The following is a 16,460-nucleotide window of genomic DNA, read 5'->3' as shown; positions in this document are numbered from 1 at the left end:
GCAGAATTCAAAATGATTTTAACAGATTAGAGAGATGGGCCGAAACTAACAAAATGAAGTTCAACAGGGACAAATGCACTTCGGCAGAAAAAATGAAAAGCAAAGATACAGAATGGGGGGCGATGCCTGGCTTGACAGCAGTGACACCAGAAGCATTTCAAGTGACCAGCTTCCGGGCAAAGGACATTTAGCATAATGCCAAGTTTAACTTTATGTTTTAAAATACATTATAACTGTATTCTCAATTTGCTTTTGAGACTATAAATAAAATAAGTGATACGATGTCTGAATATTTTGGTTAAATTCCTTATTACTTTAAATCTTTACTGGAACAAGGCCAGAGAGAGCCTGAAGGATGGGGAGAGTATGTTATCAGGTTGGCTTCTAGCTTTAAGGCAAGAATTCAGCTCAGCATTGGTTCACTAGAAGCACCTGGGTGGGAAATTACCCAGAACAGCTGGCTGGTGCATAAGAGGAAGGCAGGGTTTTTTTGTTTGTTTGTTGGAACCTCAATGTAGGCATAGACTGCATAAATTGGCTAAATTGGGATATTCTCTATGCTTTTCCTGGAGTTCCCGCAATGGAAAGAAGAAACTGGGTATTGAATATATTTTTTCTTTCTATTTACATCTTTATTTACTTTTTGTAAATTTTAAAGAATTTTATTTCTGTATTCATCAATTACTAGTGTGCTTATTGTTTCTGGATTCACAATTAATTTGCAATTTGGCAAAAAATGTTTGTTTTGTGGATGTTGATGATTCAATGTCTTCTGTGTTCTCTTTGGTTCAGAAAAATATACAAAATAATACAAAATAATAACAGAATATATTGAATCAAGCTGCATTAAAATGTATTTATGTGATGTGCAAAAATGGAGCAGCAAGTAGGCAAAATTAATAACAACCTGACTATAACGGTTCAGCTTCCATATCTTAAAATCATGGATAAACTGATTCCCCATGAATTGATATAATGAATGACACGGAAGAAAGGCAAGGACATTAACTGATTTTTGGAGTGGTTCATACATTCCCATATGCACATGTCATTTGATTTTTCTAAACTTGATTACAATACTCTTGACAACGGTGCCTTCCCACTGATCAGCTCAGTAACAAATTATATTAGACCATTATAAAGAATAACACTGAAGGTAAACAAATTATTAAGCAAATAAACAGGAAACAGGGAAGAATGAAGACAGTTTAATTACATTTGTCCGGAAGATGCAATATCAAATTGCCCCACTATATATAGTTCTACTGGAATCATTCATTTTTATTAGCACACAGCATCCATTACATCTTTGTTTATGATAGGCTATAATGCAACTCAAAGCTCTTCTTCCCAAATCACTAATAAGCCAGCCAAAGAAACTATAAAAACAGACTTGAGAGATAGGGTTTCAAATGAATACTGCTGAACAGATTTTTGCTCCTGTTCTACACAAAATAGGAGATTAATTCCACAAAAATCCCCTAATACCTAAAAGATGTTTGTGAAGGAGGACATCACGTCTTCCCCATATTGTGAATTACCCATAGTCAACTGGATGGCCATTATGCGAACAAACATATTCTTCTCCCACTCAATGTCTAAGAATCTCAAATTGAGATATAATATCAATTTAAAACAATTTAAACTACAAAAGAGAGCAGACTAAAATCATATTAAACTATTTAAAAAGCTAAAATAAGAATTTAAAACAGTCAAGCCAGTTAAAAACCATTTAAGATTATGTAAAGGTATAGATTTAGATAACATCAATTAGTTTCCATAGACATTAAAATGGACAGAATCTTGTTGGAGCCATATATCCTTGTAAATTGACTTCCTTTTATTTCATCACATAATAATCGCACCCCCATTTTTCAGGTGCCAAAATTGAAATTTTGGTTTTCCTTGCCTAATAATTGTAGAATCATTTGGAGCTGATTCCCCCTTCTTTCTTTCTCCAAAGGCAAGGCAGTTTAAAAACTATAAAACTGAGGTCTCTAAAGCTCCACTATTCTCTTCTTCCTCTCAGACAAGACCGTTTAAAAACCTGAAATAGATGCCTCTGGAACTCATATCTTCCCTCTTTCCTTCTGTCTCCAAAGAACTCAATTCAAGGTTTTGTAAACTGTCTTGTCTGAAAAGAAGGAGAGAAGAGGTAGGATAGAAGAATGGAATTTAAGAAACCTTTATGTTGTAGCTTTTAAACTGTCTTGCCTTCAGAGAGAGAAGGAAGGAAAGGAGACTCAACTCCAAATGACTGCAGTTTTTAAAAAACACTGCTTGTTTGGAGGTAAGGTGTATTGTTTATTTATTTATTTTTAAATACCAACAACCAGAAATCAAAGGCAGATTTTTTCCCCCCTCACATAATAGTTGCACCATTATGCAATAAAATGTGGTATATTGCGAGAATTGGGCAGTTGTGAGATGCCTGTATTCATTACAGGACTGATTAAAGCCCATCCTTATGTTTTTATTGAGGTGCTTTACCTTTGTCTTATTAATGGTTTGATTTTAATCATATGTTTTAATTTTTCATTTGTGCGTTTTCGGTATTTGATGTTTTTCTATGTATACTCTTTTGCATTTGTAAGCCGCCCTGAGCCCCTGTGGGGAGATAGAGGCGGGGTACAAGAAAAATAATATTATTGTTGTTGTTGTATGACACAGCAAACAAGATAGATATGCTGGATTTCGTATCACAAAATCACAAGTCGAACACTTCCCAAGTGTCTAGGACTGTGTGATGTATTTTTGGATGATGTGTGCAGATCCCAGTAGGGTGGCCTTTTGCAGTTGGCAGATCGTGATTTTGTCAATGTCTATTGTTTCCAAATACCGACTGAGATCTTTTGGTACGGCACCCAGTGTGCCCATCACCACCAGGACCACCTGCACTGGTTTCTGCCAGAGTCTTTGAAGTTCAATCTTGAGGTCCTAATAGCGGCTAAGTTTTTCCTGTTGTTTTTCGTCAATGCGACTGTCACCTGGGATGGCAACATCAATGATCCAAACCCTTTTCTTTTCCACAACTGTGATGTCTGGTGTGTTGTGTTCCAGAACTTTGTCAGTCTGGATTCGGAAGTCCCACAGTATCTTTGCGTGCTCACTTTCCAATACTTTTGCAGGTTTGTGATCCCACCAGTTCTTTGCTGCTGGGAGGTGGTACTTTAGGCATAAGTTCCAATGGATCATTTGGGCCACATAGTTGTGCCTCTGTTTGTAGTCTGTCTGCGATTTTCTTACAGCAGCTGAAAATATGATCAATGGTTTCGTCGGCTTCCTTGCACAATTATTATTATTAATATTATTATTATTAAACATGCTACATAGCAGGGCCAGTAAAACAAACAATGAATTTTGAGAATGAAGCAATCTGCTATGAGCCTGCAATGTGTGATGGAATGCCAGTGAGGAGTTCTTGGTTTCATCAAGGTGCATTGGGTATTCTTGTCATTGTCCCATTATAGAACGTCACATTCCAGTGAATAGGTTTCTTAGTGCCTCTGCTACAAAGCTAGGTATACGTAAAGTATATAATGTAACAGATCACATAGAATTTTAGCACAGGATTAGCAGCAGTGGTGGCACCATTTGGGTTTCTAAGGGTAGGGTGTTCCACAACCACAGTATTATGGTAGAAAAGTCCCTGTCACCAAATACTTTATTGCTCATATTGGTGGGACACAAATTAGGTCCCTCTAGCACAGTGGTTCTCAACCTTTGGGTCATGACCCCTTTGGGGGTCGAGCAGCCCTTTCACAGGAGTCACCTAAGATAATCAGAAAACACATTTCTGATGGTCTTAGGAACTGAGACACTGCTCCTCTATCTGACTTCAGGCAGGTCCGCCTACATGTAGATACACCCACATATGAGTACCAGGCATGATGATGAAATCATTGCAACCAACCCCATCACATTCCTCTTCTGCTTCCTCCTCAGATCTCTTAAATATATATTTTATATTTTCCACCATAGAACAGGATGTACCCCAAGCCCCTCCATCCCAAGGATTGTTACAAGATTTTTTTTTTTTGGGGGGGGATATATTTTTGTCACCACCTTCCTTCTTCATCTCCATTTTCTTTCTTTCCTTCCCTCTTTCATTCAATATGCCAGAGTTATAACCCCTTCCCCTTGTATTGATCCTGAATGCTGTCTTGCCTTGTTTTTCCTCTTCTACAATTTCCTTTTGGGGGACCCTCCCCTTTGAATGCTGCTGATGGCTTCCGGGGAGTAGGGGGGCCACCACCTGCCCTATCCATTCCAACCTAGAGCTTCTTGGCCTCACCTTCTTTCTCTTTTTAAAAATAACCCCAATTTCTTCTTTTTGGAAAGAGGGTTCCATTTGGATCATGCCCTTCTTTGCCTCCATGGGAAGGAGGGGAGGAAAAGGAGGGGGGCATGTTGGCATCCTTGGCTGATATGATGAAAAAGATATGATTTATAGTATGAATGGAATTGTATGAAAGGTGAATGAATGAGAGCTAATAATTTTAGAGACACCATTCTAAAAGATTGAGGCCTGCAATGATAAAATCATTAACTACATTCGGAAACTGTAATTAAAAGTTGCTGAACTGCTGACATTGATAAGAACTGTGAGAAATGATTAACTATTGAACTTTGGGGGAAAACAACATGTTTACATTAATCAGAGACAATAGCTCTTTCAAGTTAAGGAAATGTTTACAACATTGAGAAGGAAGTCAACATAAGGCTGCTTGCATTACCAACACCAATTATAAAGAGTCAGCATTAATTGTTTTCCAGCTTAATCATATTAAGAGGCAAATCAGCAAATCAAAATCAGGTGGATGCTGTTGTAACATCATGTGATGGTTTGTGCGTGTGTGTGTTTCAGATCCATAGCGCAGTGGTAGATCATTCCTTTTGTAGGAAAAATGTCTCAGGTAGGGCTGCAAAGGAGTTTTGTCTAAAACAGTTGTGTGTCGCTACTACATAATGTGCCAGAAAAAGTGAGCAAGAAGAACAAATAATCTCTCATAGTGTGCATGTGAATGGGTCACTACAGATCTAGACACATCACAGATCAGCTTCAATAGAATATTTTTCAACTGTATCAGTTCTTATTCTGATAACAGGCACAAAACTTACATTAATCAAATACACAGAAACCAAACAATGTAGATAGATGTTTGAAACAGACTTCTATTACTTACTGAAAGCTCTGTCTCATTCAGGAACATCCACTGAGTTATTTGTTAGATCGGGGCTCACTGGATGAAGTAATTGCTGTGCTTCAAATGGAATTCAGTCTAGTTCAACAAAGACATGATAACGTTGCATAGTTTCAAAAGGAAAAACAGAAAAACTTTACTCTTTTCAGCAGAGTCCAAGCATAAACTTGCAGTGTTGTACCAAACATAAATCTTACAGTGTAAAAAACTTACATAGTCCTTGTAAGCATTTCAAGATGCAAAGAGTATTGTAAGATACAAAGAGTATTCCAAATCTCCCTTCTGTTGCTACCCTCCATCCCAGTATGACCCTTTCTCAAAATGTATTGTTATTTCAGTTGAGACATAAGAACTTATTTTGCTTTCACGCTCGCGCGCACACATACATGCACATGCACACACACACACACACACACACACAAAGAATGCATGTGGGACATTTGTAATAAAAATGCCATTTTCCACATGGAAAGTATTTCTGTGAAGGAGGCAGTTTTCCTAGTCAGAAAATAGTGCTTTCTTCAGAGCCAATAAGATGTAAATTTCCCAATGTGCATATTTTTTCACAGAAAACATGCCAAGCTGCAAATATTTGAAAAATGTTTCGCTTCCAATTACTTTCTCACAGCAAGGTGAAAAATTGTAAATTTATTAAATTGTAAAATCTACAAAGGTATACTTATCTCCGTTTGAGGCAGCATGGAGGCCTGTCTGGCTGAAACCTGCAATAGTTCTGTTTCTTCTGAAGTGGAAAGGGAACTTTTTATTAAAGAAAGAAGGGGTGAAAAGTAATACCATTTCCACTTTTACTAATAAGCATTCTTCTCTTAAAATGTCATTAGCTTTTGCCTGTTTCCTAAAAAAATTATCCTAGCAGTATACAGATGGGGCTCTGACATTAGAATGACGTTGATCTCTTAGCCCAAATTTCAGACAATATTTAATATATTTAATATACTTTATTTATATTCTGCTTTATCTCCCCGAGGGAACTCATAGATTATTACACATACATATATGGCAAACATTCAATGCCGTAATATAATTGACAAAAAAAGACAGTACATAAACAGAGGCAAGGTTTCCCTCTTTTCATCTCCGGCATCTGGCTGTGCTCGACCTGGTCATGGGGAGATGCTGTTGCTCATTTTCAACACTGAGAAGCCTGTCATCCATCAATGCCTTTCCTGGTTGGATTTTTGGCAGCATGTTTTTTCAAGGTGCCTTTTACCTCCCTGCCAAAGCGGTACCTATTTGTTCACTTCTATTGTTGTTTTCGAACTGCTAGGTGAACAGAAGCTGGGCTGATGGTGGGAGCTCACCCTGACCCGGACGTGAACTGCCAGTCTTCAGGTCAGCAGGATCTTCTATAGCAGGCAGTTTAACCCGCTGTGCTAGCCTGGCTTTTTTCATCATTTTAACAAAAGCATATTTTAGACATACATTGCCTTTCTATTTCTTTTGCCTTTGTTGTTCTAGTGGTTTCTGTACAAAATGTTAAATTTAATAATTTTTATTTCACTTATTCTTTTTGTGAGAAACACCCAATAAAACATGTGAGCGTAAATCAGACATACTTGTATAAAGCTTCATCTATCTATAGCAAACAGGAAACATGAAATGGGAAGTTTGAGAAAAGCAGTAAATGCTTATAATTTATGTTTGCAGCTGCAGTTATATTCCTTTTAAAAATGTTTTCATGGGCTAATTTGCAGAGCTGAATGGGTATGGATGTGCATTACACAGCAAGATGAATCATTCGGAGAAAGTCTTATCTCAGAAATAATCTGGAAATAATTTGTTAGAAAAGTTATCAGTCCAAAGGGATTCAAACTAAAATACTTAATGTTATAATATAAAAGATGATACAATTTCAACACAATTTATGAAACTTAGATGAGATAATTAAAGGCTTCTTGGTGCTTTGTCTGGATGTATCACCATTCCCTGAGATATTGAACTAAACTTCCCATATGTGGACTTGATGGCACATGTTTTGCCCAACTTCCAGATTAGTTTTGGATTTTGAATATACTCCCAATTTTCCTAAAAACATCACCTTTTATTTATACAGAATTAGATCTATTTCACAATTCAATTCTTAGTTCACTAGATTTTCCAAGACCATTCAAGGAGGAATCTAATATTTAAGTGAAAATCACATGAGAAAGCTGTTTTTATTTTCTTCAGGAAATTATCATTTTTTTAAAAAAAAACCTTTTTATTTAACATTATATCTAGTGCATCTTCGGCAGATGAATATTAATATCCTTTCCCCAGTACAGAAGAATGAACATGCATAGCTTGAAGAGATGTGGTACACAGGGCTGCAACTGTTTGGAATTTGTTATTTAATTACCTATTCCTAACTTCATAAAAATCTCAATCTTTTCCCATTCCAAAAGAAGGCCAATATTAAGTTGGCAATGGATAACTAGCCTCTTTTTCCCTATTCCACCTTTTAATCTCATTCAAGGGCACACAGGCCCCCATCTACACAGCCCACAAATCCTGAAGGAAATTGGATGGGGACCCTAGAAAATGCAGACCAAAATGCACATTTGATCACAGGGTTGCATGAAAAACCTGTGATAAAGGGTTCACATAATAGCCAATATCAAGCAAAAAAAAATGTACTGCAATGGAGCACTGTATATCCCAGCATTCCCAAAAATGACACTTCCTTGTGGCACATTGGTGTAAACTGCTTCAGCGCTTATTCTCATTTTAAAATACCAAATTAGCTGATGAGAGGTATAAACAGATGGAGCCACAAACACATAGGTGGCTAAATGAACGCTTGACAGGAAAACAATTCACATGACAGCTCTCTCCAATCATTCCTTTGTTCTCATATTTTTGAAAGGAAGCAGAGCTTGAATGTATACAGTGAGCATCAGCATGGCAGGCAAGTGACCCCAAAGGGAAATGGGGTTCAAAAGAATAAACCTAAAGGCACCAGGAGGTTGAGGAGAGATCATGACAGGAAATCTGTGTGTGTGCATTGCACATTAGCACTTATAAGCATTGGCAAAATGCTTATGGGGCGTGGCACATCTCAGAGTCATCAAGAAAAAAAATTAAAAGAAATGTTCCAACAGATGTCCCAGACCTTTTGAGGTTCTCTTCAATATGCATGTATGAAACCTTTATGGACACTGTGAGACTATTTCCCAGAACTAATGTGACATTGTGAGGACTCTCCTTAAAGTCTCAGGATTTTTAATTCCACTTTGTTGCTCCAGATTAAGTGGCTGTCTAAAGGGACATCATGCTGACCATACAATGCAGTTTCAAACTGTATTATATAATAATATAAATGGAGCCTAATTCTCTTCTAAAAGGCTTTCCTAAATCAGTCTTCTGGAGGAAAGTGCAATGGAGGTGTGACAGGGGAATTTCAGTTGGACACAAAGTGTGAACTTTGGAAATATGATAGTTAAATGGTTGTAAAAATGTTGAGAGATGGAGACTTGTTTTGTATTATGGCTAGGACAATGTAATGGAAATTTACAGCAGTATTAGTATGGTTAAATTTCTGCTGGGATGATGAGAACCTTGAACATTGGTTTGAATTCTTTGGATAAAAAAAACATAAACATGACAAACATACAATGTATCTTAGCACTATGTTACAGACAATGATTTGGAGTCCAGAAAATATCATGTCAGTATATGAGCACACTAGCCTCTTCCACTGTCACGTCAAAATTTCACTCGTAACCTTGAAAGAAATCAGAAGCCCATCTGCCCTGTTCATCTTTAGGGATGTTATAGATATCATTTGGCGGAGACTACTGACATGCTCAGATCATGCAAAGATCAATTGATAGCCTGATTTTTTTGAAACTTGGCAGCCTTCCTGCCCTGTTCATGTTTTCTCATTGTGTCACAATTTGAGTGGATACCTCTTGTAGTTTTTTTTTTAAAAAAAAACTTTAAACATTTCCTAAACATTAGTGGATGACTGAAACATTCTGAAACTTAGCAGGCTTGAAGTTGTTAATGTTTTCCACAAGTGTGAGAAGTTTCATTGGAATAGTTATAACAATCATGGAGAAACAAGGTTCAAAATGTTACCCATTACTGCTAATGGAATAAATTTTAAAGAAGCAATTATGAAGCTTTGGAGATTCGGATTACGAATTGGAAAAAGAACCCTTCTAATTTTTTATGAATCAAATTTCCTAAATAAATTACTAATCAGATTTCAGCTGTTTTGCACAACTCAATTCACTTATTTTAATAGGGGCACTCATAGCTAAATCATCTAAGCAAATGTTTCATATTTCATGTTTTTTATCAAGCCCTAACCCTTTTGTTTTAAACTGTGTATGAGAGTTGTGGGGAACTCAAAAATTTGCACACTACTGTAGAATAGCTGATGCCAAACAAGGTTACTGGCCCGAGGCTGTGGCGCAGACGGGAGAGCAAGCCAGTGCAATTAACTGCAATGAATCACTGACCAGGAGGTCATAAGTTCGAGGCCCGCTCGGAGCTATGTTGTTGTTTGTCTTTGTCCTATGTTAAAAGGCATTGAATGTTTGCCTAATATGTGTAATGTGATCCGCCCTGAGTCCCCTTCGGGGTGAGAAGGGCGGAATATAAATGCTGTAAATAAATAAATAAATAAATAAATACTGTATTTTATTTTTGGATTTTATTTTGTTCTTTTGGCTCAACATAGGAATTTCCACTTGTGTATTTGCTGAAAAAGATCATTTCTATGCTCATCCCTTCATGATAAATAGAGTCCAGTTTGTACTGGATAATTTGGGGTCCTGCAGAACATCTTGGCCAATATTTCCCATCATCAGCGGCCACCATAGTCAATATTGAAGGATTGTGGGAAATGTAGCTGAATAACATCTGGAGTTACCCATTTCCTACCTAGTTTGTGTATGAAATCACAATCAGGTGGTCCGATTTCTCCCATCCCCTTTTTCTCTCACATACACACACACACAGAGATAAAGAATCCTGTAATTTATCTTGTATCCATACACTCACAGTCTTACACAGTACTATTTTCTGCTACATACAACTAATAGGGATTTCTTGAGTCTTGCAGAATTTTGTTCTGTCCCAGTGAAGTTTGAAATGATTCCCTTAATGAGCACTGTCCCACCATGTTTTGTCTTTTCTTAGATTGGGATCAGATAGGTTAATTTTAATTAGAGTTATCAGGCTATAACTTAATGAACATTTTCCTGAATTAGCAGCTAGAGATAGCAGCTAATTACACTTTCAAATGTAAAGTCCAAACCCAAATTGCCACTGATATAAATTGAAAATTTCTAATCTGAATAGTTTCCAGTCTGGAGAATATGTGATTATCTATAAATCATAGATAAGTATGACCCTTATATCCATTAATAATGCTAAGATTATAATTTTAAAAGTGCCTTGTGCCCATACTTTCTGGATACTTTTTGACTGTGGTGTTCCCTGAACAGTTTAGCTGCAGGAGTTCCTGAGTTGTTTTAGGTATATGGTGGTGATGAAGAGTAGTTTTATTCCCCCAAAACATATATACTAATGCACCTACATCCTGCTAAGCCCTTTGAAGTGAAGATAGGTTCAAAACTGGAATATGAAGGTGGACGTCAAAGAGCAAAGGTAAAAAGGTAAAGGTTTCCCCTGATGTTAAGTCCAGTCATGTCTGACTCTGGCAAATGGTGCTCATCTCCATTTCTAAGCCGAAGAGCCAGTGTTGTCAGTAGACACCTCCAAGGTCATGTGGCCGGCATGACTGTATGGAGCGCCGTTATCTTCCCACCGGAGCGGTACCTATTGATCTACTCACATTTGCATGTTTTCGAACTGCTAGGTTAGTAGGAGCTGTGGTTAACAGCGGGTGCTCAAGCCGCTCCCGGGATTTGAACCTGGGAACTTTCGGTCTGCAAGTTCAGCAGCTCAGCGCTTTAACGCACTTCACCAGGGAAGAGTGTGTTTTGTTTTGTTTTTAATTTCAGGAAGATGCCTATTGCTTTTAAATAATCCAGAGACTGGAAGGTAAGATACCCATCGTTATTTAAATCTGCCATCTCCTTATCTTTATTTTTATATTTCCATTTGCAAGATAGTCTATTTTGGGTGCAGAAACCTATCCCTATAATTTCTGTTATTTATGCCTCTGGAAACAAAGTTACTGTTTAAGTAATGCTTAGGAACACATCTACTTTTCTAAACTGAAGTATATCTATATGTTTGCCCCAAATATATAAGTATACCTATATTTTTCAAGGTGTGACCCACAGATCACAAGCAACTTCCCAAATCCCCCTTCTGTGGTCCTTGACGCATCTGACAGCCCTCCGCTTCCCATGTACCCCAACATTTTTTTTAAAAAATGGGATGATTTCCAGTGAAAACTTTCTGCCAAATGATCCAAAATTCATGAAACCTTCTGAACCACATGACAATTTTAAAATATAATCTTGGTGAAAATATGACTGGAAGTGATGCAACATTATTTCTAGTACACCATCAATATACTGGAGAAGCTACATCCATTTCACCCCAGACGTTTGGTCCAACTTGAGAGGAGGACATTCCAACCTCTCTCTCACAGCACATTAGTGGGAGAAGAAAGAAAGCAAGCCCAGATACAGGGCATCGCTGGGCCCTGCTTCAAATGGAAGTGGTAGAGAAGACCACAAGACAGATACGATCTTCCAGTACTTGGATAAAATGATGAGGGAGTGGCTGCAGAACAGGCAAGAACACATGAAGATGGGGTTCATGGTGACTGACATTGGGAAAAATATGATAGGAGCAGTGGAAATGCAGGCTTTACAAATGTTAGCTGAATGGCGCACTTACTCCACAAAACTGTGAAAAATGGATTTAAGAGCCCTGAAGATTGGAACTCCAACCACATAAGTCAGCTGATTGACCACTGTCACAAAATTGCAGTCTATTTCCACCGGAGCAGCAAGGCTGCCCAACAACTATGTGAAAATCAGACCATGGAGGGGCTGCCACAACACAAGCTGCTGAAAAACATTTCAACCTACTGAAACTCGATCTTAAAGATGCTCCAATGCATGTTGGAGCAGCAGAAGGCCGTCCACGCCATCTCCCTCTCGGTGATGGGGAAGTCCAGGCTGGTTCCAACCAAGAAGGAGTAGGACACCATTTCCCAACTGATCAATGTTCTGAAGCTCTTTAAAGACGCCACCAAGACCCTTTCTGTCACAAGAGCCTTCTCAGTCAGGCTGTCCCTTTCATATTGGGGCTGAGGAAACACTTGGATAGGCTCAGTGGTGGGCAGATGCTTGACTCTCTGTCTGGGCAATGCAGAAGGTTTTCTTTGCCCTCCAGATGCAGGAGGTTTTCTTTGCCCTCCAGAAATGTCTGGAGCCGCTGTTCAGTAGTAAGATCCATATGCTGGCAGCCATCTGCGATCCATGCATTAAGGGCACCATCTGTCCCAATGACATTGCTACATGTAAGGCACAGCTTGTAATGTTGGTCAGGGACAAATATAGTCTTAGGGTGGGAGACAAAGTCTCTGATGCCACACCATCAGCTATACTGGTCACCCCCAGCAGCAGTAGCAACATCACCAGTGACAAGAGGGGAAGAGTTTCTTTGAAGAGACGTAGCCATGCTGGCACAGGACTGATCAACTCTGGCCACCCAAGCACGCAAAATTGACTTCGCTGAGAATTATTTATTTATTTATTTTATTCAATTTCTACCCCGCCTTTCTCTACTCCACAGAGAACTCAAGGCAGTTTACATATGGCAACTATTAGATGCCTTAGAACACATACAGTTGACTTAAAAATTGAATTAAAATTAGAACATGTTTGAAACATTTTAAAACGTGATTTTAATATCAAATGTAATGTCATCCAAAAACCATATTCCAATGCCATTCCGTCGTCATTCTATATGTTCCAAGACAATTATTGCAATGTACTAATCATCAAAATCCTGATCTCAGAGCTAGGATTTCATGTTTCTTCTGAAGGCTAGAAGGGAGGGGGCCGATCTAATATCATTAGGGAGCGAGTTCCACAGGTGAGGGGCCACCACTGAGAAGGCCCCGTCTCTCATCCCTGCCAGCCGCACTTGCAAACTGTTACTTGGACAAGCCCTCAGAACCCATTTCCTGCTATCTGTTGGCCTACTAGTCTTCCAGGAGCCATGTCTGGATCTGTCCAACGTTGCCTACAAGTTTCTCAGCTGCCCACCTACCAGCATGCAGAGTGAGAGGGTCTTCAGCGTGACTGAAGATGTTGTCACCAATCATCGGAACTTGCTGGACCCACTTGCAGTGGAAAAGCTTGTCTTCCTGGAGACCAGCCTCCCTGTTCTGGGGTTCCCAGAGATGGATCACGACGCCTAAACCATGCTATGTCTTTCACCATGACATGCTAAATCTCCAAAGTTATCAAGCACTGGAGTGTGCTTCTGCACAATGTTTCCTGGCACCAAAGTGAGCATCACAATTTTTCCTGGCACTAAATTGTGAATCACATCACAATGTTTCCTGGCACCAAAGTGTGCAACACATCACAATGTTTTCTGGCACCATAGTATGTATCACATCACAATGTTTCCTGGAACCATAGTGTACATTACATCACAATGTATCCTGGCACCAGATTGTGCTCCACACTACTGTTCATATGTCTGAAAGTTGGAGGGAATGATCCCCTATTACCTTGTGTCATTCTCTAGAAAACTCAAGGGGTTATCTCCTTTTTTTAAAAAAAATGTATCTCATAAAAAAATTAAAAATTGATCAAAAATCAGTGGATCTTCTAAATGTTTTGAAGTTTAGTCGGCAAAGAGTAGAGAATGTGTTGTAGCAATGGAGCAAGTTTCATCATGATTGCTCAAAACATGAGGGGGAGAAAGAAGCCCCTGAAGTTTCCCCACTGACCTTGATGTTTTCCCTATTGCGCAATTAATGAAGTACTTACGATTCGTAAGTGTGAGCACCTAAAATTCGGAAGTACTTTAGAAATGAAGCACCAGCGCCCCCTATATTTGGAAGGAGTTTAGAACCATTTTTAATGGATCGCACATGTCTAGTAACCAGGAATATGAAGTGTGATGGGCATTGCAGTCTTGCAACAACTAAAGAGCACTTTTCTACCATCTGCAGTAGAGAGCCAATATGATGATGGATATACTTCTAGATTTGGAGCACAACAAGAGAGTTCATATCTTCCCCATGCCTGGTTTAGTTTCGTCATTTAAAAATACGATGCCCTCATAATTACCCTCTTTTTCCTATAACATTAAGTTTCTACATCAGAACATCTCAAATTTTCTTCATTAACGATATTGGCTCCTGAATGGAGTTTTCCAGGAGATGTCATCCATTCAAAATATCAGCCTTGTTTGATTATGCCCATTGTGCCTGTTTGTTTGGACAAGACTAGAGTGTGTGTATGTTGGGAGGAGGGGGGTAAGAGCAATATGGCGTGATAATTATTTCCAGTGAGTGAAATCAGAGTTGCCCCCAGGATGGCAAGTGTGACTTCATCTATAATTTCTCTCAGAAATTTTAAATGAGTCAGAGAAAATTAATCAGATATATTCTAAAGCTAGATAGGTGGAGGAAAGCAACTGTAGAGTCTAGAAATCTCAAAATGTATACTGCCAGTTGCTGGAGACTGAAATTCAGCAGTGGATTATGTGCTTGCATGTAGAAAAGTCTATGCAAGTTTCCACTCCTCACACTTCTAGATTAGGAATGGGAACATATCTCTGGCTGGATCTAAACTGCCATGTAATGCAGTTTGGAACTGCATTAGATGGTCAGTGTAGATCCAGCCTCATTGTCACTTTATCTTTCATTCAGCTGGTTAAAACCTCACAGTCTTTCTAATCTGAAGTTCAGTACATTGATCCAAATTGAAGTTCTTCCCCAGCTGAAAAGCCAAACTGTATAGATAACAGTACGGAGGGGACTGTGTTGTACTTGCCTGCCAGATTAGAGTTAAAGATGAGAGGTTTTATCAGTAGAGAGGTGGAAACACAAGCTTGGCTGTCATATGCACTCAAAGTTCTGGGTTTGTTTGGATGAGTTTATTAATTTACATTTCTTCCACATTCTTTTTAAAAAGATGTTTGACAATTTCAGCAAATACTTATCAAAATCAAATTGAAATAGAATTACTTATCTCCTCCACTTACAACTTCAAGTCTACTGTCTTGATCTCCAAATGCAGAGGTAGATGTGTTGACTGTAAAACTATTAGAAGAAAAGAGGCACTAATGCTTGTATAAAGTAGTGATAGAGCACAATCTAGATAATGTCTACTCTTTGTTTCATCTCTTTGGGTGCAGCTCCACTGTAGAATTAATGCAACCTGAAACCACTTTAAACGGTGCTATGCTATGGGATCATGAGAGTTGTAATTTTTCAAATGTTTTAACTTTCTCTGCCAAACTACAAATCCCAGGATTCTATAGTGTTGAGACATGGTTGTTAAAGTGGTGTCCAACTGCATTGATTCTAGAGTATAGTTTGACTCTTTGGTCTACCTACTCAAGCTTCTTGCTTCCTTCTTACCTGCATTTCTTCTGCCTTCAGGCAGCTACAATCTCATAATATGGATGATCCCTTACCCCCAGCTGCTGTTTCACCATCTTCCATGGTGAAATGGCAGGATCATGGGGCAACTCTGTTATCCGTGTGCTGCTCCCAAACAGCAATACTTACCTCATCACACAGGCAAAGCAGTACCAAAGTGGCACTCAAGTATGCTGGCTCCATTGAAACCCGCCCATGTTAGGAGGGAAGTGCCCTACAATGTTTCCACTCTGGTTGGAGGTGAGACTTCAACAGAAAGTCCAGCATGCCCATCCATTACTGGATTGTCCCTTTAACATCCTAGGATGCTAAGAAAAGTAAGTGTGGTGGAGTCCTTAGGGCCTCTTCACGCAGACTATATTTTGGCGGCAGTGACAGGTTTTTAGCCACAGAGCCCGATGGCTCCCATCACATCCTGGAGAAGTACTTCTGGAGCAGCTTTGTGGTAAAACAAACCCTGCTGCCACCAAAAAAATAGAAAAAATATACTATGAGTCGAGATGGCTGTCTGACACTTTCTCATGTGTGAAGAGGTAAGAGAAAAGCCAGGATGGTGTGAGGCATGGGACAATGGGTCCCCATGCCCTCTGGGTGGGCACCACCACAATCCGCAGAGATATGCACCGATTCTGGTAGCACTTGTGAAGAAGTCCCTAGTCACTGTTACCTTTGCCTATGAAGAAGCATATGTGGTA

General features: G+C 38.9%; 1 long non-coding RNA gene across 1 annotated transcript in view; it reads left to right on the top strand.

Moving 5' to 3' along the window:
- The first annotated feature begins 329 nt into the window (after window positions 1-329).
- The window catches only part of LOC103279461 (uncharacterized), a 57,223-nt gene continuing 41,092 nt past the window's right edge, over window positions 330-16,460 (top strand). The window contains exon 1 of the long non-coding RNA XR_506807.3: window positions 330-598. This is a non-coding gene — a long non-coding RNA (uncharacterized LOC103279461). The remainder of the gene's footprint in view (window positions 599-16,460) is intronic.

Source organism: Anolis carolinensis, chromosome 4, assembly GCF_035594765.1.
Source record: "Anolis carolinensis isolate JA03-04 chromosome 4, rAnoCar3.1.pri, whole genome shotgun sequence".
Taxonomy (NCBI): Eukaryota; Metazoa; Chordata; class Lepidosauria; order Squamata; family Dactyloidae; genus Anolis; species Anolis carolinensis.
This window is presented reverse-complemented; position numbering and strand designations above follow the sequence as displayed.